Source organism: Heptranchias perlo, chromosome 22 (genome assembly GCF_035084215.1).
Source record: "Heptranchias perlo isolate sHepPer1 chromosome 22, sHepPer1.hap1, whole genome shotgun sequence".
Classification (NCBI taxonomy): Eukaryota; Metazoa; Chordata; class Chondrichthyes; order Hexanchiformes; family Hexanchidae; genus Heptranchias; species Heptranchias perlo.
Window position 1 is genome coordinate 25632915 of NC_090346.1, and position 27068 is coordinate 25659982.

Genomic DNA, 27068 nt, shown 5'->3' on the forward strand with positions numbered 1-27068 from the left:
CAACATCTCTAGACTGAGTTGAAAACTGTCTCACATTATATCACAAGTTGGAAATATTAAAGTGGCCCCAGACCCCCTAGTGCTTATCATATAATTAGGAACACAGGGATAGAAGGAGGCCATTTAGCCCCTCATCCCTGTTCCACTATTCAATTAGAATTCCATTTACCCCCCCGCCCCCACCACTGATCCATAATCCGTTGATACCCTTACCTAACAAAAATCTATTGATTTCAGTCTTGAAAATTTCAATTGACCCAAGCATCCACAGCCTTTTGGGAAAAGGAGTTCCAGATTTCCACGATCCTTTGTGTGAAAAAGCAGGTCCTGATTTCACTCCTCAATGGCTTAGCTCTAACTTTATTACGTCCCCTTGTTCTAGATTCCCCCACCAGAGGAAACAGTTTCTCTGAATCTACCCCATCAAATCCCTTTATCATTTTACCTTGATTAGATTGCCCTCAACTTTCTAAGCAAGGGAATAAAAACCACGTTTATTCAATGTAGCCTCATAATTTAAACCTTTAAGCCTTGGTATCATTCTGGTGAATCTGCGCTGTACCTCCTCCATGGCCAATACATCTTTCCTGAGCTTTGGGTTCCCAAAACTAAACGCAGTACTCCAAATGAGGTCTGACCAAGGTTCTGTACAACGAAATAATCTCTTCCTCATTTTTGTATTCTAAACCGATTGAGATCATATAATTATATTTATATTCCACTTATCTTACAGCATAATCAGAAGGCTCACCACTTAGGCATTGGATACGAAACTTACAATGTTGTTTCTACAGACCTTGCACAACATTATTGTTTATATAAGATTATGGATGATTGGGACTGTTATAAACTTATAATTTGTTCTCTGGAATCATATGTTTCCATAAACCATTTAAGGTTTCATCTTGTGTTTTAGTGATACTATCTCAATCCCTCAACAGCTTTATTATTCATTCTCAATGCACCATAATTCTCTACAGAAATACTTGTTCAGTGCCAGGACGCTTGTAATAAAAATCATGTTTCCAGATTTATACGGTCAACACACAACACATGGTACATTTTTAAGCTAATATTTTTATTAAATCATATTCCAAAGCTTGTGTGTGGGACAGACAAAAAGCAGCAGAAATGTTCGTCAAACAATTACTGCGTTTTAGGAACATAACAAACAGGAGTCGGCCATTCAGCCCTTCAAGCTTGCTCCGCCATTCAATTAGATCATGGATGATTTGCACCTCAACTCCATTTACCCGCCTTTGCTCCATATCACTTGATACCCCTTGAAAACTTGAATTGACCCAGCATCCACAGTTTTGGGGAAAGAGTTCCAAATTTCCACTACCCTTTGTGTTTAAAAAGTGCTTCCTGATTTCACTCCTAAATGGCCTAACTCTAATTTTAAGATTATGGTCTCTTGTTCTGGATTCCCCCACCAGAGGGTATAGCTTCTCCGTATCTACCCTATCAAATCCCTTTCTCATTTTAAAGACCTCGACTAGATCACCCCTCAACCTTCTAAACTCAAAGGAATACAAGCTAGATTTATGCAACCTGTCCTCATAATTTAACCCTGATATTATTCTGGTGAATCTGCCAGAATACTCCCTGCACTCCCTCCAAGGCAAATATATCCTTCCTAAGGTGCTGCACCCAAAACTGAATGCACTACTCCAGATGGGGTATGACTAAAGGTCTATATAGCTGAAGCATAACTTCCTCCCCTTTGTATTACAGCCCCCTTGCGATAAAGACATTAGCCTTTTTGATTGTTTTTTTTGTAACTACTAGCTTTTAATTTGTTAACTTGCATTCGCAAATCTCTTTGCTCCTCTACAGTTCCTAGTTTCTCACCATTTAGAAAATACTCCGATTTTATCTTTCTTGGGTCTAAAGTGGATGACCTCACACTTACCTACATTGAGCTCCATTTGCCATAGTTTTGTCCACTCACTTAATCTGTCTATGTCCCTTTGCAACTTCCTGCTCCCATCAGCACTACTTACTGTCCTTCCTAACTTAGTGTCATCTGCAAACTTGGATTTACAACTCTCTATTCCTTCCTCCAAATCATTAATAAATATGGTGAAAAGTTGAGGCTCCAGAACAGAGTCATAGAAAATAGGAATAGAAGTAGGAGTAGACCATTCGGCCCTTTGAGCCTGCTCCTCCATTCAATATGATCATGGCTGATCCTCTATCTCAATACCATATTCCCGCTCTCTCCCCATACCCCTTGTTGCCTTTTGTGTCTAGAAATCTATCTAACTCCTTCTTAAATATATTTAGTGACTTGGCCTCCACAGCCTTCTGTGGTAGAGAATTCCACAGGTTCACCACCCTCTGAGTAAAGAAATTTCTCCTCATCTTAATCCTAAATGCCCTACCCCGTATCCTGAGACTGTGACACCCCTCGTTCTGGACACCCCAGCCAGGGGAAACATCCTCCCTGCATCCAGTCTGTCTAGCCCTGTCAGATTTTTATATGTTTCAATGAGATCCCCTCTCATTCATCTAAACGTGAGTGAATACAGGCTGAGTCGACCCAATCTCTCCTCATATGACAGTCCTGCCATCCCATGAATCAGTCTAGTGATTCTTCGCTGCACTCCCTCTATGGCAAACATATCCTTTCTTTGGTAAGGAGACCAAAACTGCACATGATAATCCAGGTGTGATCTCAACAAGGTCCTGAATAACTGCAGTAAGGCATTCTTGCTCCTGTACTCAAATCCTCTTGCAATGAAGGCCAGCATACCATTTGCCTTCCTAACTGCTTGCTGCACCTGCATGTTTGCTTTCAGTGACTGGTGTACAAGGACACCCAGGTCCCTTTGTACATCACCATTTAAATAATACTCTGCCTTTTCTATTTTTCCTTCCGAAGTGGATAACTTCACATTTATCCACATTATACTGAATCTGCCATATGTTTGCCCACTCACTCAACTTGTCTAAATCGCCTTGAAGCCTCTTTGCATCCTCCTCACAACTCACGATGCCACCTCGTTTTATGTTATCAGCAAACTTGGAAATATTACATTTGGTTCCCTCATCCAAATCGTTGAAATATATTGTGACTAGCTGGGGCTCAAGTACTGATCCCTGCAGTACCCCACTAGTCACTGCCTGTCACCCCGAAAAAGACCCATTTATTCCTACTCTCTGTTTCCTGTCTGTTAACCAATTTTCAATCCATGCCAGTATATTACCCCCAATCCCATGTGCTTTAATTTTGCACACTAACCTCTTATGTGGGTCTTTATCAAAGGCCTTCTGAAAATCAAAATAAACCACATCCACTGGTTCTCCCTTATCTATTCTACCAGTTACATCCTCAAAAAGCTCCAGTAGGTTTGTCAAACGTGATTTCGCTTTGATAAATCCATGTTGACTTTATCTAATCCCGTTGATATTTTTTAAGTGTTATCACATCTTTTATAATAGAGTCTATCATTTTCCCTACTACTGATGTTAAGCTAACCGGTCTGTAGTTCCCTGTTTTCTCTCTCCTTTTTTAAATAGTGGGGTTACATTTGCAATCTGCAGGAACTGTTCCATAAACTATAGAATTTTGGAAGATGAAAACTAATGCATCCACTATTTCCATGGCTACCTCTTTTAGTACTCTGGGATGCAGATTATCAGGCACTGGGGATTTATCGGCTTTCAGGCCCATTAATTTCTCTAGCATTATTTTTTTATTAATATTAATTTCCTTTAATTCCTCCTTCTCACTAGTCCCTTGGTTCCCAAGCTTTTCTGGGAAGTTATTTGTGTCCTCTTCTGTGAAGACAGAACCAAAGTATTTGTTTAATTGCTCTACCATTTCCTTGTTCCCCATTATAAATTCTCCTGTTTCTGACTGTAAGAGACCTACATTTGTCTTCACTAATCTTTTTCTTTTTACATACTTGTAGAAGTTTTTACAGTCCACTTTTATGTTCCTTGCAAATTTACTCTCACTCTATTTTTTCCCTCTTAATCAATCTCTTGGTCCTTTTTTGCTGAATTCTAAACTGCTCCCAATCCTCAAGCTTGCTACTTTTTCTGGCAACTTTATATGACTCCTCTTTGGATCTAATACTATCCTTAATTTCTTTTGTTAGCCATTGTTGGGCTACTTTTCCTTTTGTGATTTCTTTGGGGAACACCACTTGTCACCAATTAGAATACATACCCTTTATCCCCATTTTGTCTCCTACTTCCCAACCAATATTCAATTTGTCAAAAGGCTCCTCCAATTCTGTCATTTTTGCTAATAATCTCTTGTGTGGAACCTTATTAAATGCCTTTTGGAAGTCCATATAGATAATATCCATATCTACCTTATTGGTGATATCGTCAAGATTCAACTAGATCTGTCAGACATGACTTACCCTTAACAAAGCCACACTGGCTCTCTCTGATCAGCTCATATTTGTTCAAGTCACTCTAGCCCGAATGGCAGATTCTAGTAACTTCTCAGAACTGACAATAAACAGACAAGCGTGTAGTTACCTGGAGTGTGATTTTAGCTTGGAAAAACGGGTGGGCTGGAGGCAGTAACAATTGCAGAAATCTAAAACTTTCCCATTTCCGGTTTTCACGGGGGTGGGATGAGGGGCGGGCAACTAACCAGCTCTCAAGAGGCGGGACGAGCATTATAAGCTGTTAAGCAGGCTGCGGGCCTCCATTTTCAAAGCTTTTTTGATTTTTACCCCTGGGGGCCGGGATTCCCGGGCCTTCTACTTCACGCCACGAGAGGAGGCGAGAAGGCCCGAAACTGCAGGTAAGTGCCTTTATAGCACTGCTTGTGGGCCCAGAGGAGCAGGAGTGCTTCCCCCAGGCCCAACAAGCCTACCTGCAGCGACCGCCCCTCCCACCCCATGATCTCCAATCCCCCCCTACGATCTCCGACCCCGTGATGACTTCCCCCGCCGCCAGTGACTGACCCCTGCCCCCGGATGACTGAAGCCCCCCCCTTACCAAATCTAACACTTCCCCGATCACATCCTCTTCCTGGCTCTTCTCCCATCTGACTGCATCAAAATCGTAAGGGTGTCCGGGAAACCCATACTTCCGGGTTTCCTGTCAGGAATTCCAGCCCCCTGCCCCCTTCCTGGCTCCGGGCTAAAATCATTCCCCTAGTTTCTTTCTCCCACCCTTCTAAATAACGGAGTGACATTAGCAAATTTCCAATCCAACGGCACAATTCCCGAGACAAGAAAGCTTTGAAAGATTATGACCAATGCTTCTGCAATTTCCACACCTACTTCTTTTAGTATCCTGTGGTGGAACCCATCAGGTCCTGGAGATTTATCTATTCGAAGACCCATTATTTTCTCCCTTACATTTTTTTTTAAAACTTATATTGAATCCAATAAGTTCCTTCCCTTGATTCAGTTTTAGTTTCCCTTCCATCACCGGTATTTTCTCCACTTCCTCTACTGTGAAAACGATTACAAATTACTTGTTTAATAAATCTAACATTACCTTGTTGTTTATTACAGTATCACCTGCATCTGTGTTTAATGGACCCACAGCTCTCTGAGCCATTCACTCATTGCAGGAGGCCACTCTGTCACTTGGGACAAAGTTTGGCCTCCACCATCCTCCTCCTGATAATCAAATGCACCAACTTGCACACTTTCCCCGGGGTCCAGAGACATGTACCTACCTTGCGGACCCCCTCAGATGTACATCTTCCGGATGGGGGCCGCCGTAGCTGCAGTCATGACCTCCTCGGAGGGCGAACAGCATCACCAGCCTCGCCGGCCAAGCCGTCCACCTCTGACACATGGAGCTCCACAACACAGTGCTGTGACACATCCACCTGCACAGCAGGAGGGAGGGCAACCACAGAGAGAGATGCGTCGCAGGGGGCACTACCCTCGCCACAGGGTCCACAGACCGAGGCTCAGCTTCCTGGACCTCCCTAAGCAGCAGTGCACACGGAGGCTCAGAGTCACTCGACATGCAGTCGTGGACATCTGCAGCCTCCTTCGTGCCGAGCTGCTCCCGGCTGGCCCGAGCACCATCTTCTTACCTGTCGCTGTCAACATCACCACTGCCCTCAACAACTTCTCCTCCGCATCCTTCGAGGGTGCCACCGGGGACATCGCCGACGTCTCTCAGTTGTCTGCACAAAGGAGCCCTGCAAATACACCTACACCCACTTTGCAGTGACACAATGGGTGGCATCAGGGGTGGGTCTTCATTGTGATCCTCAGGAAAGGGCATTATTGCACAAACCAGACAAGATTCGCAAAGACGTGGCAGTAGTGGTGCCAATATAATATGTGATGTGAGTTGATCAGAAATTAAAAATAAGTAAAAACCATGACAAACCCTCAAACACCCTTGTGCATCCCCTTCATGCTCACGGCACGTTTGCCTTACGCTTCCTACTGCACATATGTGATGCATGCAGCACAGGTAGTGACAGGTTGAGTGAGGCTGACCGTGAAAGAGATGCAGGAGAGGGTGAGTATGAGATAGAGCCATGAGATTGTATGAGGATTGGGTTGAGTGGTAGTGGCAGGATGAGTACTGGCGAGGTGAGTAAGTGCAAGTAAGATGAGGATGAGGTTTGAGTGGGTGTGAGGGGTGATGTGACAGAGTAGTGTTGGCAGTGTAGAAGGAGATGTGGGGTGGGGGCGGTGATGTGGCAGACGGAGTGTAGGGGAATGAGTAAGTGTACACACTTTGGCTGACCTACTTACGGCATTGCAGCGCCTCCTGCACTGTATGCAGGTGATCAATATGTTGGTGGTGCAGGTGACCTCCTCTGCCACCTCGAGCCAGGCCTTCTTGGTGGCAGAGGCAGGCCGCTTCCACCCGCCCGCCGGGGGGAAGATCTCTGTCCTCCCCCTCCTCCTCACCCCATCTAATGATACCTGGAGTGAGGCATCATTAAATTGGGAGCAGCCTTCCCCCTGGGCTGCTCCATGCTGTAATTTTTCCTATTTGTTGCAGCATCTGTCAGTGGAGGACTGCCCTTTTAAAAAGAGCTCCTCCAGCTGACAGACCTTACTGCGCATGCGCAGTCCGCCCGACGCGCAGATCAGCAGTGGGGAACCCAGAAGACCAGGTAAGTGGATCCAATTAGGCTGCAATCGCGCGCGGGGCAGACTGATTTCACCGGGCGCGTTACCCACGCGCCCAATAGCCCCCCCGCCGCGAACCCGCAGCCCTGGTAACATCGAGCCCATTGTTTCAGAAAACCGTCCTGGATACACTCCAGAAATTCAATGTCTTCATGACTTGAGTTGTTTTGCAGACAAGTGGCGCCTTTGCCTTTTAGGGGCATGCAATGATTTTGTATCGTAACAAGTACTTCTTTGAATACTGATTGCCTGCAGGTTTATCCATTCACTGTTCAGCCCAGTTTACTGTAGCCAATTCATTAATCATCCCTTCAAAGTTTGCCTTTCTTAAATTTAAAACCTTGGTTTCAGACTCTCCTTTCTCCCTCTCAAACCTAATATCAAATTCAATCATATTGTGGTGACTATTTGCAAGATGTTCCCTTACCGTCAGATTGTTAATTCTGATTTGTTACTCATCTCTAAATCAAGTATGCCTTTTCTAATAAAAACCATAAGGAGACACTGGGTTGTCTCAGTGTCATCAAACAAGAACAAACAAAAGTGCCCCCCTTTTTTTTAAAGAGGGGCACAACTATTAAGGAACTAAACCATAAAACAAATGAAATCTATAAAATTAAATATTACACCTAGTGTCCAGTATGCCCTCCAGTCCCTGCGGTGCCCACTGGCCACGGAAGACCCCAAGTGCATTGGCAGACATCCGCATGCTCCTTCTCCAGGGCCACCCGGGCGCGGAAGAGAGGTAGACAGTCAGAGCGACCACCCCCATTGGCCGAATCCAGCCTAGACCTGTAGATGGCCGCCTTGGTCAAGCCCAGGAGCAGACCCACGAGGAGGTCCTCCGACTTACCCGTCCCCTTCCTAAATCGAGTATGGTCTGTTCTCTTGTTGGTTCTAAACATATTTTTCTAGAAAACGGTCCTGAATACATTCTAGAAATCCACTGCCTGTTTTGAGCTGTTTTGTTTTTCCCAGTCTGTGAAAATTAAAATCTCCCATTATAACCGTTTTGCCTTTGCTACATGCTTCTCTGACCTCAGTATTTATGCATCCCGGTACTGCATCACTGCTGTCAGGAGGTCTGTTGACAACTCCCATCAGTCTTGCATCCTTTGCTACTATTTAATTCCACCCAGAGTGTTTACACTAACTGCTGACCTTTACTGAAATCCTTTCTTTCAACTGCTGTGATATTGTCTTTTAACAATACTGCCACTCGTCCTCCTTTCCCTATTTCCATCATTTCTGAAGACCTTATGGCCAGTTTGTAGCCAGGTCTCTGCAACGGCTACTACTACGTCATATCCTTCAAGCTAAATTTGTGCTTCTAATTTGCTTCTTTTATTCCTTATGCTACGTGCATTTGGGTAGAGAACTTTGATTTGGTTAACAGTCCCACCCTGCCCAAATGCACTGATGGTGTTTTCTCAGTTTTTAAACTTACCACATTTTTCTTATTTTTCTACACTTTTTTCATTTACATCAGGTATATTATTAATTCCTATAGTATCATCTGAACTTGGATTATTTATATCTCTTTTTGCACTCTGACCTTGGCTCTGATCCCTTTTTCTTATCTTTAGGTTGTCAGCTTTACCATTATTTCTAGTCAAACCCTGACGCCCCCCACCCCCACCCTCCACCCTTTATTGGTTTAAAGTCCTTTCTACAGCCCTATTTATCCTTTCAGCTGGTAACTTGGTCCCAGCCTGGTTCAGATACAGCCCATCCCAGCAGTACAGCTCCTTCCTGTCCCAGTACTGGTGCCAGTGTCCCATGAAATGGAACCTCTTTCCCACACCAGATGTTCAGCTATGCATTCATGTTCCTGATCTGTATATCCCTATGCCAATTAGCACGTGGCTCGGGTAATAATCCTAAGATTACTACCCTCGAGGTCCTGCTTTTTAATTTAGCTCCTGATGCACTCTTAGCAGGACCTCCTCCCTGTTCTTTCCTATGTCATTGGTCCTGACATGAACTACGACAACTAGTTCTGCACCCTCCCTTTCCAGCTGTCGTGAGCTATCCCTTAGCCTGGCACCAGATAAGCAACACACCCTTCGGGACTCCCGATTGTTTTAGTTAACCTTGTCATAGATCAGGTTCCTTCCTAATTTAAGATTTGGGGTTCCATTGGTGGCAAAATCCCCAACTGTTCCTAAGGAGTAGCTCATAATTTATGTATTTTGTACTAAGATTCACAAGTCTAAGGCCCAATGCTCCTTTTCTTTATATTATTATTGTTCAGAGACTCAAATCAGTTTATGTAATTGTGCAATTATTCCACACTTCTCTAACAGGAGTAGCATACCAGAAATAGTGGGAAACCAAGGGGCTAATGAGAGTGAGGAACTTAAAGTAATTATTATCAGTAGAGGAAAAAATACTTGAGAAACTAATGGGATTAAAAGCCAATAAATCCCCTGGACCTGATGGCCTACATCTGAGGGTTCTAAAAGAGGTGGCTGCAGAGATAGTGGATTCATTGGTTATGATCTTCCAAAATTCCCTAGATTCTAGAACGGTCCCAGCGGATTGGATGGTAGCAAATGTAACCCCGCTATTCAAGAAAGGAGGGAGAGAGAAAACTAGGAACTACAGGCCAGTTAGCTTGACTTCAGTCATTGGGAAAATGCTGGAATCCAGTATTAAGGAAGTGGTAACAGGGCACTTAGAACATCATATGATTAGGCAGAGTCAACATGGTTTTATGAAAGGGAAATTGTGTTTGACAAACCTATTAAGAGTTTTTTGAGGATGTAACTAGTAGGGGAACCAGTGGATGTAGTATATTTGGATTTTCAAAAGGCATTCGATAAGGTGCCACAAAAGGTTGTTACGCAAGATAAGGGCTCATGGGGGTAACATTAGCATGGATAGAGGATTGGTTAACGGACAGAAGAGAGTAGGGATAAACAGGTCATTTTCAGGTTGGCAGGCTATAACTAGTGGGGTACTGTAAGGATCGATGCTTGGGCCTCAGCTATTTACAATCTATATTAATGACTTGGATGAAGGGATCGAGCGTAGTGTATCCAAGTTTGCTGATGATACAAAGCTAGATGGGAAAGTAAGCTGTGAGGACAGAGTCTGCAAAGGGATATAGAAGGTTAAGTGAGTGAGCAAGAAGGTGGCAGATGGAGTATAATGTGGGGAAATGTGAGGTTATTCACTTTGGTAGGAAGAATAGAAAAACAGACTTTTTAAAATGGTGAGAAACTATTAAATGTTGGTGTCCAGAGAGCCTTAGATGTCCTGGTACAAGAAACACAAAAAGTTAGCATGCAGGTACAGCAAGCAACTAGGAAAGTAAATGGCATGTTAGCCTTTATTGAAAGGGGGTTGGAGTACAAGAGTAAAGAAGTCTTACTACAATTGTACAGGTCTTTGGTGAGACCTCACCTGGAGTACTGTGTACAGTTTTGGTCTCCTTATCTAAGGAAGGATATACTTGCCTTACAGGTGGTGCAACGAAGAATCACTAGATTGAGTCCTGAGATGAGAGGGTTGTCCTGAGGAGAGGTTGTAGAATAGACCTAAACTCTCTGGAGTTTAGAAGGATGAGAGGTGATCTCATTAAAACATAAGAGTCTGAGGGGGCTTGACAAGGTATTTGCTGAGAGATGGCTGGAGAGTCTAGAACTAGACGGCAGTCGCAGGATAAAGGGTCAGCCATTTAAGACTGAGATAAGGAGGCATTTCTTCACTCAGAGGGTTGTGAATCTCTTTGAATTCTCTACCCCAGAGAGCTGTGGATGCCGAGTGGTTGAGTATATTCAAGACTGGGATAGATAAATGTTTGGACTCTCGGGGAAATCAAGGGATATGGGGATCGGGCAGGAAAGTGCAGTTGAGGTTGAGGATCAGCCATGATGCGATTGAATGGCGCAGCAGGCTCAAGGGGCGGTACGGCCTAGTCCTACTCCCACATCTTGTGATAACGATAGGGCGTAGCTGAGTCTGAATCTTCCGTTGTGCATAACGGTTATATTTTATTTGAAAAACAATGTCCGGACACCGTATATCCCATTAACTGTTAGCGAAATAACTTACATTACTACCACTTCCTAACGAGTTGTTTCACTCCATTGTCTGAGGAGCCCGCTATCGTTGTTGTTGTTGTTTGTACCATTCAGCTTCCGACCGCACAGCCTCCCAACCGCGGTTTCACAGAATAGGCGGGCACGCGGGATCTTCTCGCGAGACGTGGCTCGCAGAGGGCGCTCGGCAGCGATGTGGCACCGTTGCTCGGTTACAGCAGCTCGAGCTGGAGAGGGAGGGCGATAGTGCGCGCGCGGTGGCTGCTGTTAGCCGTGGACTAATATGGATGTGAGACAGGGCGGCTGAAGGCTCATCGGGCATCTTGGCGGAGCAACATCTCCCGTCGCGCAGACATTCATTTTTTAAAAAAAAAACATCCCGCCCGTGGTGGTGGTGGTGGTGACATTCCTCAAAGAAAAGCACAGAAGGGGAGCCTGTCTGTAGAGAGGAAGACCAGAGCCATCGAGGAGACAAGGAGCCAAGCCCCGGAGTAAAGTGAAGAGACTGCACCCGGAAACGGCCGCTAACTCACCGGGGACCCCGAAAAGGCACCGGCTTGGAGGTGCTGTGCACAGGGGTGAGGAGGTAAGATACACCCGCGGGAGGGAGGCACCGCGGAGCAATGACATCAAGTCAAAGGAAAATTACTGTCAGGCGAAGAGAAATAAAGAGGACATTGTGAAGGAGAAGCTCTACAGGGATGGAGGGACGTACATTACTTAATGTGACTTTACTTTGCACTTAGTAGTTCTGTGAAGTAGGAAAGGAAGAGGCAGAACGCATAAGGAAAACTTTTGTCGCTGCAAAAATGCAAACTACGTATAGTTTGCTAGAAATTGGATGGAGCTATCTCTCTAAATTGATGCTTTAGGAAAACACATACTAAAAATAAATCTGCTTTGTTCGATCACGCCCTACAACTTGAAGATGAGATGTGTATTTTTGTAGATCCTTTTTTGAATTCAGGGACTTTCTTTAAAAAAATCTCTAGGAACTCTAAGCTATTACTGACAGAAGCTGCTGTAAGTTTGGCTCCCTGTGCCCACTGGTCAGGAGTTAAGAGTAGTCATTACAGCACTAGAAACCTTTGCACCCCATATTCATTTTAGTGGAATTAGAGTCAGAGGGTTTAAAGAAGATTTGAGGTGTTTCTTTAAATTATAGCCCTGGTTAGATGAAAGGTGAGATTAGAGCTTTTCTGCCTTTTTTATCTTGGGCAGTTGGGCTATTATGTAATTTAAGACAGGATAACATCGAGCTGTGTGCCAAGAAATCAATCTCTAGCTGCAAGATGCCAGAACTGTGTGAAGTTTAGCATCAGCAGGAGTGATTTGAGACATGACTAGTAAAAAAATATATATTTATTTCAGTATAATTTGAATTTAATTTACTTTAACTTTAGTTTAGCCGTTCAATACTAGGAGCTGTTTAAATTTGCTTACATGGTGACTTAACTGTCGCAGATTTGAGCTGGTGATAGGTGATTGATTGCAAAAGAGTTGTAATTAACTAACTGTTCTTGGCAGTTTTTCCCATGGCAGTTGGGCTATTCAGCCTTGCGATATAGTTAAACAAGAGTTTTCCCCCTGTGGGAAATGAATAAGTAGAGTTTGATTCTTGCAAGAGTTTGGTGCTAATGGGAATTCAAGTTAACACTAACTACATTTTTAAGTTAGATACGGAGGAATGGCAGCGCAGGGAACCCTTGTGATGAGTGAGGAATGCGATGTGTGGGACATTATGGATCCTCAGTGTATCCAGGAGCAGCACATTTACACTAAGTTTAGGAAAATTGAGTCTCTGGAACAGAAGGTATCTGTGCTCGAGGAGCAATTGGCCACACACTAACAGGTTTCTGGATCGTACACTCCAGAGGCTGTGCTGGACAGTTCAGGATACAGGGATAGTGTAGAAAGAGAGAACCGGGTGACCATCTGTAGGGACAAGAGAGAGTGAAGACTAAGGTGCAGGGAACTTTTAAGTTAACTGGAATTTTCCAATATATACATAGTATTTGACAATTATGAGGTGGACAGTGACTCAGAGGAAGGTGGTCTTGAGCAATATTGTGGAGCAAAGGACTATCTGGGGGAAGTGAGAGGCAAATAAACTACAAGAATATGTAAGTGGTGTGAGATTTTATCAGTGAAATAGATAGGATTTTTTTTTAGTTGTGACCTGGAATCCTGAATGGTATGTTGCATCCTTGGTGGCAGGCTGAAGCACCTCACAGAATGGGTGGAAAATCTGGGAAGGGACAGCAAGCAGCCAAAGTAATGGTCCATGTTAGAACCAATGACGTAAAAGTATTTCTTGCAGAGAGTTTAAGGAGATGGGCACTAGATTGAAAAACAACACCTCTTAAGGTAATCTTGGGATTGCTTCCTGTGCTACATACTGGACAAATTAAGGAGAGGAAGATTAGGCAGATCAGTATGTGGCTGCAGGGCTGGTGCAGGAGGGAAAGATTCAGATTCATGGGAAGTTGGAGCAATTTCTGGATCAAGGGAAAGCTATACCAAAGGGACTGCCTTCACCTGATCTGAAACGGCATCAGTGAGCTTGTGAATCCATTTTGCATGTGCATTTTGGCTGCCGGTCTAGACCCAAGCTCATTACTTCTATCACCCAGTTTTCCTCTTGGGCCATTCTCTCCTGTCTCCTCCCCTTCCTGTTATCCATTCATGCCACCTTCCGAACCTGGATATCAGTTCGTTGATGTTCCAAGCTGACTCCACCCTATCTATGTCAACTTCATCCTACCACGGGACATCTGATTTTAACTTTGGACTCTCTCCTATTGTCTCCTCTCCATTCTCCATTTACTACCAGGCCATATCTATCCTAACCTTTGCAAAGCCTATGTAACCTGAGTTTCTTTGTGTCCATTCGCGTGCGTGTTTTGGCTGCCGCTCCGGACCCTAGCCCATTTCTTCTATTTCCCCTTTTTTCTTTTTCTTTTCTTCTCGTTACCCCTCTTAGGCCCTTCTCCTGCCATCGTGCCTCTTTTCATTTTTTCCCTCTCGGGTAATCTGCACCCCCCCCCACCAAATCCCTACCACCAACCCTTCACTACTCCTTAACCTTCCTATTCTCCTGTTACTGTCCCAGGCTTGACTCCCTCTTGGATGAGGCCACAGCTTCCCTTTGTGCCTCTCGCGGCATCTTTCGAAAGCACACGTCGCTGCCTCGTTATGAGTAGCAACCCCAACTGCCCCATTCTACTCTATCGTCAACTTTCTTGCCCAGCGTGCCTGCTGGGGACTAATCTTCCCATCCCATTCACCTCACCCACTGCTGATCCTGTGGTCTATCCCATTGGATTATCTATCACCGCCTTTCTCTGCATCTCCCTCCAGAATGTCTGTTCACTTGCGAACAAGGCCCTTGCCATCCATGACTTATTGTGGATGATTGCAGCGACATCATGGCCTTGACGGAAACTTGACTGATGACACTGGTGATGACACCTTCTCCCTTACATATAAATTCTCCTACTCATATTCACAGCCACTCTCTCGACCTTGCCATCTCACGTGGTCTCTCTACTTTCACTATCTCAGTCACAGATAAGGCCATCTATGATCACTTCCTTCTATTCCTTTCTCCCTTCCTTATATCCCTTTCTCTCTTCCAACTCCACTTCCTTCTGCATCCGCTCCGAGAATAAGCACTCTCCCAAGTCACTTACAACGGCACTTTCAAATTGCTAACTGTTTAGCCTTTGGCCCTCTAGTCTGCCGATCTGCTCAATCACCCTCACCTCCACCTTTGATACCCTTGTCCCCAGTAAAACCCTTACCCTCTCCCTCCCTGTTCGGTTCGCCTGGTACAGCCCCCTTAAATCCAAGGGACGCAGACTTGAATATTTATGGAAGACAACTGGTTTAGCCATTCATCGCCAGATCTGGCTGAACCACATAAAGCACTATCGGGTCCTACTCTCTTCTACCAGAACTGCTCACTACTCCAGGATCATCCTGGAATGCAAAGATAACCCCCTGCTTCCCTTCTCCATTACCAACCTTCTTCATAAACACCTCTCAGCTGCCCCTTCCATCCTCATCTCCAACAAGTGCAAAGAGCTCATGGACTTCTTTAACACTAGCATTGAGATCATCCGTTCAGCCGCATCCCTCCCTTCCCCAGCCCACCGAGTCTAACGACCCCAAGATTCCCCCCTGCTCTAGCCCTGAATTCGCACCTTTCTCTAGTTTCTCTCCTATCTCCCCTCATGCCCTCTCTGAGCTCATCTTGTTCATGAGAACAACTTCCTGCTTACTCGCCCCTTTTCCCTTTAAATTGTGACCACCCAATTTTCCTTCCTGGTCCTTGCTAGCTGTTATTGTTAACGGTTTCCTCTCCTCTGGTACTGTCCTCCTCCCTTTGAAATTTGCCGTTATTACCCCTCCTCAAAAAAAACCACCCTTGACTCTTCTGCTTGCAAACTGCTGCCCCATTTCCAACCTCCCTTTCCTCTCAAGTCCTTGAACCTGTTTTTGATTCCAAATCCATGCCCATCTTTTCTATAACTCCAAATTTGAACCCCTCCAATCAGGTTTCCACCCTGCCACAGCGCAGAAATGGCCCCTATCAAAGTCCTAAACGACATCCTAAGTGACTGTGACCATGGTGCACTATCCTTATCCTTCTCAATCTGTCTGCAGCCTTTGACACGGTTGACCATACCATCCTCCTCCTACGCCTCTCTTACATTGTCCAGCTGAGTGCGACTGCCCTCGCCTGGTTCCATTCTTGTCTATCCAGTCATAGCCAGAGAATCTCCTGCAATGGCTTCTCTTCCCGCTCCCACCCCGTTACCTCTGGAGTCCTACAAGGATCCATCCTTGGTCTCCTCATATTTCTCATCTACATGCTGCCTCTTAGTGACATCATCCGAAAACACATCAGGTTCCACATGTATTCTGATGACACCCAGCTCCACCTGACCACCACCTCTCTCGACCCTTCCACTGCCTATGATTGGGCATGCTGCCTGTCCGACATCCAGAATTGGATGAGCAGAAAATTCCTCCAATTAAATATTGGGAAGACTGAAACCATTGTCTTTGGCCCCTGCCACAATCTCTGTTCCCTAGCCACTGATTCCATCCCTCTCCCTGGCTACTGAGACCGAACCAGACTATTGGCAACCTAAGCGTCCTATTTGACCCTGAGTTGAGCTTCCAACCCCATATCCTCTTCATCACCAAGTCCGCCTACTTCCACCTCTGCAATATCGCCCGTCTCCGCCCTGCCTTAGTACATCTGCTGAAACCCTCATCCATGCCTTTGTTACCTCCAGACTTGACTATTCCAATGCTTTCCTGGCTGACCACTTCTAAATTCCGTAAACTTGAGCTCACCTAAAACTCTGCTGCCCATAGCCTAACTCGCACCAAGCCCTGTTCTCCCACCATCCCTGTGCTCACTGACCTACATTGGCTCCCGGTCCAGCAGCACCTCAAATTTAAAATTCTCACCCTTGTGTTCAAACCCCTCCATGGCCTCTCCCCTCCCTATCTCTGTAATCTCCTCCAGCCCTACAACCCTCCATTCGTTCAATTCTGGCCTCTTGTGCATCCCTGATTTCCTACGCCCCACCATTGACGGCTGTGCCTTCATCTGTCTATTCCTTCCCAAAACCTCTCCTCCTTTAAGATACTCCTTAAAACCTACCTCTTTGACCAATCTTTTGGTTGCCTGACCTAATATCTCTTTATGTGGCTGGGTGTCAAATTTTGTCTGATAACAATCCTGTGAAGCGCCGTGGAACATTTTACTATGTTAAAGACGCTATATTGTTGTTGTAGTTGAAAGATTAAATAGAGCTTGGAGGGGAGGAACATAAATTAAAATGGGAGGACGGTGGGGACAATCTAGATTTCATAGAATCGTAGAAAGTTAGGGCACAGAAGGAGGCCATTCGTGTCCGTGCCGGCCGAAAAATCCCACTTAAAAATCCACAGCTTAATCCCACTTTCCAGAACTTGGTCCATAGCCCTGTAGGTTACGGCACTTCAAGTGCACATCCAAGTACTTTTTAAACGAGCTGAGGGTTTCTGCCTCTACCACTCTTTCAGGCAGTGATTTCCAACCCCCCACCACTCTGGGTGAGAAAAATTCTCCTCAGTTCCCCTCTAATCCTTCTACCAATTACTTTAAATTTATGCATCCTGGTCACTGACCCTTCTGCTAAGGGAAATAGGTCCTTCCTATCCACTCCATCTAGGCCCCTTATAATTTTATATACCTCAATTAAATCTCCCCTCGGCCTTCTTTGTTCCAAAGAAAACAACCCCAGCCTATCCGGTCTCTTCTCATAGCTAAAATTCTCCAGCCCTGGCAACATCCTCGTAAATCTCCTCTGTACAATCACATCTTTCCTGTAATGTGGTGACCAGAATTGTACATAGTACTCAAGCTGTGGCCTAACCAATGTTTTATACAGTTTTAGCATAACCTTCCTGCTCATATTTTATGCCTCAGCTAATAAAGGAAAGTATCCTGCAGTCTTTTTAACCACCTTATCTACCTGTCCTGCTACCTTCAGGGATCTGTGGACATGCACTTCAAGGTCCCTTTGTTCCTCTGCATCTCTCAATATCCTCCTATTTATTGTGTATTCCCTTGCCTTGTTTGCCCTTCCCAAATGCATTACCTCACACTTCTCTGGATTGAATTCCATTTGCCACTTTTCTGCCCACCTGACCAGTCCATTGATATCTTTTTGCATTCTATAGCTTTCCTCCTCCGTATCAACCACATGGCCAATTTTTGTATCGTCTGCAAACTTCTTGATCAGGCCCCCAAATTCAAGTCCAGATCATTAATATATACCACAAAAAGCTAAGGAACCTAGTACTGAGCCTTGTGGAATCCCACTGGAAACAGCCTTCCAATCGTAAAAACACCCATCACCCATTACCCTTTGCTTTCTGCTACTGAGACAATTTTGGATCCAACTAGCCACTTTCCCTTGGATCCCATGGGCTTTTACTTTTTTGACCAGTCTGCCATGTGGGACCATGTCAAAAGCCTTGCTAAAATCCATGCACACTACATCAAATGGATTATCCTCATCGACCCTCCTTGTTACGTCCTCAAAAAATTCAATGAAGTTAGTCAGACACGACCTTTCCTTAACAAGTCCATGCTGACTGTCCTTGATTAATCCGTGCCTTTCTAAATGAAGATTTATGCTGTCCCTCAGAATTGATTCCAATAATTTGCCCACCACTGAGGTTAGACTGACTAGCCTATAATTACTCGGTCTATCTCTTTCTCCCTCTTTAAACAACGGTACAACTTTAGCAGTCCTCCAAACCCCCGGCACCACGCCTGTAGCCAGGGAGGATTGGAAAATGATGGCTACTTCCTCCCTTGCTTCTTTTAACAGCCTGGGATACATTTAATCCGGGCCTAGCGATTTATTTACTTTCAAAGATGCTAAACCCCTTAATACTTCCTCCCTCACCATGTTTATCCCATCCAATATTTCACACTCCTCCTTAATTACAATCTCTGCACCGTTCCCCTCTTTTGTGAAGACAGATGCCAAGACATCTTTCACCTCCACACATAGGTTACCTTGTGGTCTCTAATAGGCCCTACTCTTTCCTTATCCTCCTGCTCTTCATGTATTTATAAAACATTTTTGGGTCTTCCTTAATTTTAAAAACAGTAAACGGGTAGTAAGAGGAGGGGTGGGGCCCATTAGGGACCATAAAGGAGATCCACTCATGGAGGCAGAGGGGATGGCTGAGGTACTAAATGAGTACTTTGCATCTGTCTTTTCCAAGGAAGATAATGCAGCCACAGTCTCAGTAAAGGAAGATATAGTTGAGATACTGGATCAGCTAAAAATTGATAAAGAAGAGGTACTTGAAAGCTAGCTGTACTTAAAGTAGATAAGTCACCTGGTCCTGATGGGATGCATCCTAGATTGCTGAGGGAAGTAAGGGTGGAAATTGTGGAGGTACTGGCCATAATATTCCGAACATCCGTAGATACGGGTTGGTGCCAGAGGACTGGAGAATTGCAAATGTTACACCCTTGTTCAAAAAAGGGTGTATGGATAAACCCAGCAACTATAGGCCAGTCAGTTTAACATCAGTGGTGGGGAAACTTTAGAAACGATAATCCGGGACAAAATTAACAGTCAATTGAACGGGTGTGGATTGATTAGGGAAAGCCAGCACGGGTTTGTTAAAGGCAAGCCATGTTTAACTAACCTGACGGTTTTTTGGTGAGGTAACAGAGGGTAGATGAGGGCAATGCAGTTGATGTGGCGTATATGGTCTTCCAAACGCGTTTGATAAAGTGCCGCATGGTAGACTTATCATCAAGATTGCGGCCCATGAAATAAAGGGGGCAATAGCAACATGAATGTAGAATTGGCTAAGGGACAGGAAACAGAGAGTAGTGGTGACCGGTTGTTTTTCAGACTAGAGGGAGGTGTACAGTGGTGTTCCCCAGGGGTCAGTGCCACTGCTTTTCTTGATATGTATTAATGACTTGGACTTGGGTGTACAGGTCACAATTTCCAAATTTGCAGATGACACAAAACTTTGAAGGGTAGTAAACAGTGAGGAGGATAGTGATAGACTTCAAGAGGATATAGACAGGCTGGTGGCATGGGTGGACACGTGGCAGATTAAATTAAACGTAGAAAAATGCAAAGTGATACATTTTGGTAGGAAGAACGAGGAGAGGCAATATAAACTAGAGGGCACAACTCTAAAAGGGGTACAGGAACAGAGAGATCTGGGGGTATATGTGCACAAATCATTGAAGGTGGCAGGGTAGGTTGAGAAAGTGATTTAAAAAGCATACTGAATCCTGGGCTTTATAAATAGAGGCATAGAGTACAAAAGTATGGAAGTCACGATGAACCTTTAGAAAACACTGGTTCGGCCACAACTGGAATATTGTGTCCAGTTCTGGGCACCGCACTTCAGGAAAGAAGTGAAGGCCTTAGAAAGGGTGCAGAAGAGATTTACTAGAATGATTCCAGGGATTTATCCATGTAACTTTAGTTACATGGATAGACTGGAGAAGCTGGGATTGTTCTCCTTGGAATAGAGACGGTTGTGAAGAGATTTGATAGAGGTATTCAAAATTATGAAAGGTCTAGACCGAGTAAAAAGAGGAACTGTTCCCAGTGGCGGAAGGGTCAAGGACCAGAAGACATAGATTTAAAGTGAAATTGGCAAAAGAACCAAAGGTGACATGAGGAAAAACTTTTTTACACAGTGAATGGTTAGGATCTGGAATGCACCACAGAGGGGGTTGTGGAGGTAGACTCAATCATGGCCTTCGAAAGGGAACGGGATAAGTACTTGAAAGAAAAAAAATTGCAGGGCTACGGGGAAAGGGCGGGGGAATGGGTCTAGCTGGATTGATTTTGCATAGAGCCGGTGCGTACTCGAAGGGCCGAATGGACTCCTTCCGTGCTGTTACCTTTCCATGATTCTACATGTCAGTATTTTTTCATGCCCTCTCTTTGCTTTCCTAATTTCCTTTTTGATTTCACCCCTGCTCTTTCTATACTCCTCTAGGCGTTCTGCAGCACTGAGCTCTCGGTATCTGACATAAGCTTCCCTTTTTTGCCTTATCTTACCCTGTATACTCCTTGTCATCCACAGGGCTCTAGATTTGGCAGTCTCACCATTTATCTTTGTGAGAACATGTTTACTCTGAACCCCTTGAATCTTCCCCTTGAATGCCTCCCACTGTGCAGACACTGATTTGCCTTCAAGTAGCTTGTTTCCAGTCTACTTTTGCTAAATCACTTCTCAGCTTGGTAAAATTGGCCTTTTCCCCAATTTAGAACTTTTACTCCTGTTCTATCTTTGTCCTTTTCCATAACTATGCTAAATCTAACTGAATTATGATCACTACCACCAAAATGCTCTCCCACTGATACTCCTTCCACCTGGTCAGCTTCATTCCCTAAAACTAAATCCTGAACTGCACCCCCGCACCCCCCCACCCCCCCAAGTTGGGCTTGCTACATACTGGCTAAAAAAGCCCTCCTGAATATAATTGAAGAAATCCGTGCCTTCTACACCTTTTACACTGACTGTATCACAGTTAATATTAGGGTAGTTGAAATCTCCTACTACTACTGCCCTATTGTTTTTGCACTTCTCAGAAATTTGTCCACATATTTGCTCTTCTATCTCCCTCTGACTGGGGGTCTATAGTACACTCCCAGCAGTGTGACTGCCCCTTTTTTGTTCTTTAGCTCAATCCATATGGCATCATTTGATGATCCTTCTAACATAATCATCCCTCCTCACAGCCGTAATTGTTTCTTTAACCAATATTGCCACCCTCCTCCTTTTTTATTCCCCGCTCTATCTTGTCTGAAAACCCTGTAACCAGGAACGTTGAGCTGCCATTCCCGCCCCTGTTTAAGCCATGTTTCAGTAATAGCTAAGATATCAAACTTCCACGTGTCTATCTGTGCCCTTAGCTCACCTGCCTTATTCACTTTACTCATTGCATTGAGGCATATACCATTAAGCACAGCCAAACTCCTTTGCTATCTAGTTTCTAACCTTTGTTCCCTCTGCCTTCTAAACTCACTTACTAATTTTCTGCCTTCTATTTCCAGCTCTCCTTCTCTCCCTTCTGAATCTATGCTCAGGTTTCCATTCCCCTGCCAAGCTAGTTTAAATGCCCCCCACAGCACTAGCGAACCTCCCTGTGAGGACATTGGTCCCAGCTCCATTGAAGTGTAACCTGTCCGGCCTGAACGTGTCCCACCTCCCCTGGATCTGGTCCCAATGCCCCAGGAATCTAAAGCCCTCCCTCCTGCACCATCTCTCCAACCATGCATTCATCTTCTCTATCCTCCTATTTCTATACTCGCTAGCGCGTGCCACCGGGAGTAATCCTGAGCTTTCTACCTTTTGAGGTACTGCTTATTAATCTCTTTCCTAGCTCCTTAAAATCTGCCTGCAGGACCTCATCCCTCTTTCTACCTATGTCATTGGTACCGATATGGACCACGACCTCCAGAATATTCTGCAGCCGCTCAGTGACGTCCTTGACCCTGGCACCAGGGAGGCAACATACCATTCTGGAATCTCGTCTGCAGCCACCGAAACGCCTATCTGTTCCCCTAATTATAGAATCCCCTATCACTATTGCTCTCCTGACTTTTCTCCTTTCCCCCCCCCCCCCCCCTCCCCCATACAGTTGAGCCACCCATGGTGCTGTGGACTTGGTTCTGGCTACACTCCTCAGAGGAACCCTCTCCTTACATAACCTAATGTAGGTGTCTGTCCTTGGTGGTTATGAAAGCGATATGACCACTTGCATGCACAAAAGCCTGAAACCAACAAGGAACCCGTACACCTTAATTCATCTGACAGCTTGTGTTATTCCATATAATGCCCTCTCTATGTATTGCTTGGATTGGAGAAGGGTTGTGATGGTGTACCCAGAGTTAAATGCTGGGTCCACTTTTGTTCTCCGTATAAATGATTTGGACTTGGGTATCGGGAACACAGTCTCAATTTCCTGACGACACAAAATTAGGAGGTTTTTCAAACAGTGAAAGATATGGGCAGGTTAGCGAAAGGGGCAGACAGGTGGCAGGTGCAATTTAATGCACATAAGGTATATATTTTGGGAGGACAAGCGAGGAATGGGAGTGTACACTCAATGGAAAGATGCTGAATGGTATGGATGAGCAGAGAGATCTAGGGATGCAAATGCATAATTCCTTGAAAGTGAGAGTGCTGGTAGATAACCCATAAAGGCCAAAAGCTTCTTGGATTTTATAAATAGATACAGAGTACAAGAGCAAAGAAGTAATGATAAATTTGTTCAAAACAGTCTTTAGGCCAAAGTTGGATTTCCGTGTGCAGTTTTGAGCACCCATTGTAGAAAACACATTGATGCCATAGAGAACATATGGTGCAAATTCACCAGGATGATGACTGATTGGAAACTATTATGAGTGAATTTGAGATACTGGGATTATTCCCTCGAGAGCAGAGAAGGCTGAGGAGATTTAGTGATTTTTAAAAAAAATTATGAAGGGTTTTGATGGAGTGATTAAGGCAAGATGATTTCTTCTGGTTGGGGAGTCGGGCGAGTGGTCATCAAATTGCCACTGAGAGTGAGGAGAGGCTAGGAGAAATTTCTTTACGTGGTGGGCTGCTGGTGCTTAGAATACTTTGCCAAGTGTCTGAGGCAGAGACCATGCCATCTTTTTAAGAAGAAATTGGATAAACATTTGAAACAATGGAAGATGCAGTGAACTGGCACTGACACGATGAGCTGAATGGCCGCCTATTTTTGCTGTAAACTTATCTATTTCTATAGGATATGCCAAAAGTAATAAGGTAGTAGAGTGACCTGAATCTAAGAATAATTAAGAATAATAAACTAGTGTAGTATGGTTTTTAAAAATACAATATTGTAGTTCACTTGAAACTCTGATTGACTTTTACAGTACAGTGATCAAATGGCTCTGAATGGGGCTGATCCAATTAAGTAAAGTATGGAATGAAAGGCAACTCGGGCCATGCCTTTCAGAGGACCGTGTACAATTTTTGCTGTAGTAACACTCCATAATTGAACCTCATAATGAAGGAGACAAGAAATCACTGGCAGCAGTGCAGTACAACCCCTCTACTCCAGACAATTCCATAAGACTGCTAACAAGTGGGTACTCAGCTATGTTTTTTGATTTTGTTATAGAATAGTGACACAATCTTCTGCAGGAATATTTTGGTTTCTTCCAGCAGATTACTGATATTTATGCTCATTTCCTCCTGTAAAATATTGTTTCCTTGCCTTGACCTGCTGGCTACATCACAACTTATTCCTTATTTACCTGCACAATGACTTTTACTAATAATGATGTGGAGATGCCGGTGATGGACTGGGGTGGACAAATGTAAGGAATCTTACAACACCAGGTTATAGTCCAACAGTTTTATTTGAAAATCACAAGCTTTCGGAGCTTACCTCTTTCGTCACTCACCTGACGAAAGAGGTAAGCTCCGAAAGCTTGTGATTTTCAAATAAAATTGTTGGACTATAACCTGGTGTTGTAAGATTCCTTACATTTACTAATAATGATTGTGGACACAATGCTAATTTACTTGGGTCAAAAAGTTACAAGAGATAGGCAGACAACAGAAGGTTGCCAGTGCTGCAAGAGATTAAAAGCTCAGAAAATGAGGTGCTATTTCTCAGATGGCCAGTGATTGTTGTCAGCATTATGCAACAATATAACATTTATGGTAGACCAATTCCCCTTCTCACTGTGTTTGTAAACTGTGAAATAAAATTTCATTTAAAGTGTTTGTGGAATGAAATTGCAGCATTTTTCTTTGCATTGGAAGTTTACTTTCATTTTTTAAAAAAACAGACCATTTGATTTGAGACAATAGATGCATTGCCGTGCCATCTTTTCACTAATGATCTGCTTAATATACAGAATTATGTAAAATGCAAATGGTTAAATCTGTAATAAAATCTTGTCCACATGCCATAGTGCATTCAGGTCCTCTCCTCCCTTCACTTCCCTCCAACAGGGTTCTAAGCAACAGGTTGGTGTAGGCTGGAGCCTTTCGTCCCTAACTTTTAAAAGGGGATTAGATGAGATTTAAAAAGAAAAATATCCAAGGAAATGGGGAAAGGGCAGGGAAATGGGATCGCTCCAGTTGGAGTTAACACCAGCAGAAACATGATGGGCCATATGGCCTTCTTACTTGCTATAATATCCATGATTTGTTAAGATACTTTAAGGTTAATCATCACAGGAAAACCAAACTTCATGTTAGAGGGTGTTTATTTGTAATGTTGCACAAAACTGAAGATTTATAAAGGAAACACTGCCCAAAACACTGTTCATAGAGGAAACAGTCACAAGTGTGTTACACTTTGCTTTTAAGAGTTCTATAAAAATGGTACATAACAATCCATCTAATTTTCTGTTAATCACACTTTTTCTAAATTAAACTTTATAAACAAAAAGAATATTACTCTGGTTGAAGTGCTTTTGATATTAAGTATTTCCCCTGCATCCAACACTAGATATACTTAGAGATTAATTTTAAAAGATGTGTGATGGCTGGAGTTTCTGGCCCAGAATTTATTGTGAAAATAATGGTGAGGCTAACAGCGTAAATCGGACAGCAACTTCAGGCGAATGCACATGCAAGGCTAAATGCGGAAATCGGGAAGTTGCTGTCCAAAATGCGCTGCCCTGCTGTCAGCTTTGTGAAAATGGCATTGGTCTGACTCACTGTTCAAATACATTGAAAGGCATGAAGTTCCTGTACTTATAAGGTAAGTACGGACTAGTCTGTTCCAGTCTAAGTACCCTTTCAATGGTGTAATAAGTCTTAATTACTGCCATCAACCTTTCTGACACTGAAAATTAACTTTTACAAGTGTGAAATCTCGTTCCTTCAGCTTTTAATTATGGAGATTTAAAAAAAATATTGTTTTACTTTTTCTTTGTCTCTTTTATCTTTCTCTCTCTCTCAATCCAATTTTTCTATCCCTCACATTACTTTGCTTTCTGTACCTGATTTGACATTGAATTCATTATTCTAACGTACACTTCCTGTTTCAGACTCAGTGCTGTTATTAACTATTCTTCAATCTAATTGGTTAAGGAGATACACAGTTGCTTGCCCTTTTCACACTGGTCCCAGATGCCCTGTAGAGGGCGCCATGCTGTTTGGATGTCCCGCTGACAGCAACTTGCCGTGCAAAACCCCATAGAAAATCTATGGGCAAGTGCAAGTCTAAAGGACAGATTGCACCATTCGTTCACCGCTCACAGTAAATTCTGGCCCATTCATATTATTAAGGCTGTCTCCATGCAGCTTACACACATCCAGCTCTGCTATGGACTTGATTGGAAGTGGTCCCATGGAAAAAGAATGTATACAAAGGGTGTCGTCCAACAATTCAGACAGTAGAACCATGGTATTAAAAGCAAGTTACATTCAGTACGGTATTATAGATTTGTGATGGAATCATTTTTTAATGGTTTCAAAATACACACAATTTTTATTACATAGTATTTGCAAAAAATCCTTTTGGTTACTTGAATAATGAACATAAAGTGTTTATATAAAGCTTTAGAACATTTTCACTTTGAATGTGGGAACTTCATTGAAGTTAGCAAAACAAATTTTGTGACAAACAAGTCATGAGCTTAAAGTTGTATTTTGTAGAAATCTTTATTTAATTTATCTTCCCTTTGGAACATTTTTTGCCTTTTATAGTTTATTTATTTGAAGATTTCATCACACATTCCTCAAATATAAGCTTTAAATATTTTGTTGGGAGAAAGGGTAGAGAGAGACTATAGTTAGTTTTTTTTTTCAGATGGTTCTCTGTGATGATGATCTTTCACATTAATTTCACCAGATTTTGTTAAGCAGATGTTGAGGGAAAAAATTGTACTTTAACATGTACTGCTGTTACCCATTTGTGCATCTTGTTATATCCCTACAATGTAATCCATACAGATAGGACAGATAACATTTGATGCTTATAAGGGTCCAAAGGAGCAAAATGTGTTTAAGCAGTCTATAGAACAATAGTAGTTTACAGCACAGAATGATTCCATTCGGCCCATTGTCTGTGTCAGCTCTTTGCACTCCAAAACTAATTCCACTGCCCTGGATTCTACCCATTGCCATGTTTATCACCTTTTCCCTTTAAAGCAGGGGTGTAAAACTCAATTTACATGGTGGGCCTAATCCGACATCTTGGCATTGGCATGGGCCACATTCACCAAACATTATTTGGACGCATTGGGGTAGAAATTGGTAAGCAGTTCGCCCGTTGTTTTGGGTGTAAAATGGGCACAATGTATACCAATTTCTGGGTGCGAGGTCATAGAATCATAGAAGTTACAACATGGAAACAGGCCCTTCGGCCCAA

General features: G+C 43.6%; 1 protein-coding gene and 1 long non-coding RNA gene across 4 annotated transcripts in view; one reads left to right on the top strand and one right to left on the bottom strand.

The window, feature by feature from the left end:
- Positions 1-11393, bottom strand: part of LOC137340607 (uncharacterized) — a 55123-nt gene extending 43730 nt beyond the window's left edge. Inside the window, exon 1 of one of the 2 annotated variants that reach the window (XR_010966833.1) lies at positions 11148-11332. This is a non-coding gene — a long non-coding RNA (uncharacterized lncRNA). Of the gene's footprint in view, positions 1-11147 lie in introns of both variants that reach the window. The other variant, XR_010966832.1, reaches the window with a different exon arrangement.
- Positions 11317-27068, top strand: part of LOC137340606 (carbohydrate sulfotransferase 12-like) — a 36972-nt gene continuing 21220 nt past the window's right edge. For both annotated transcript variants that reach the window (XM_068003165.1, XM_068003166.1), the window contains exon 1: positions 11317-11720. The gene's annotated coding sequence lies outside the window, so the exon portion shown is untranslated. The remainder of the gene's footprint in view (positions 11721-27068) is intronic.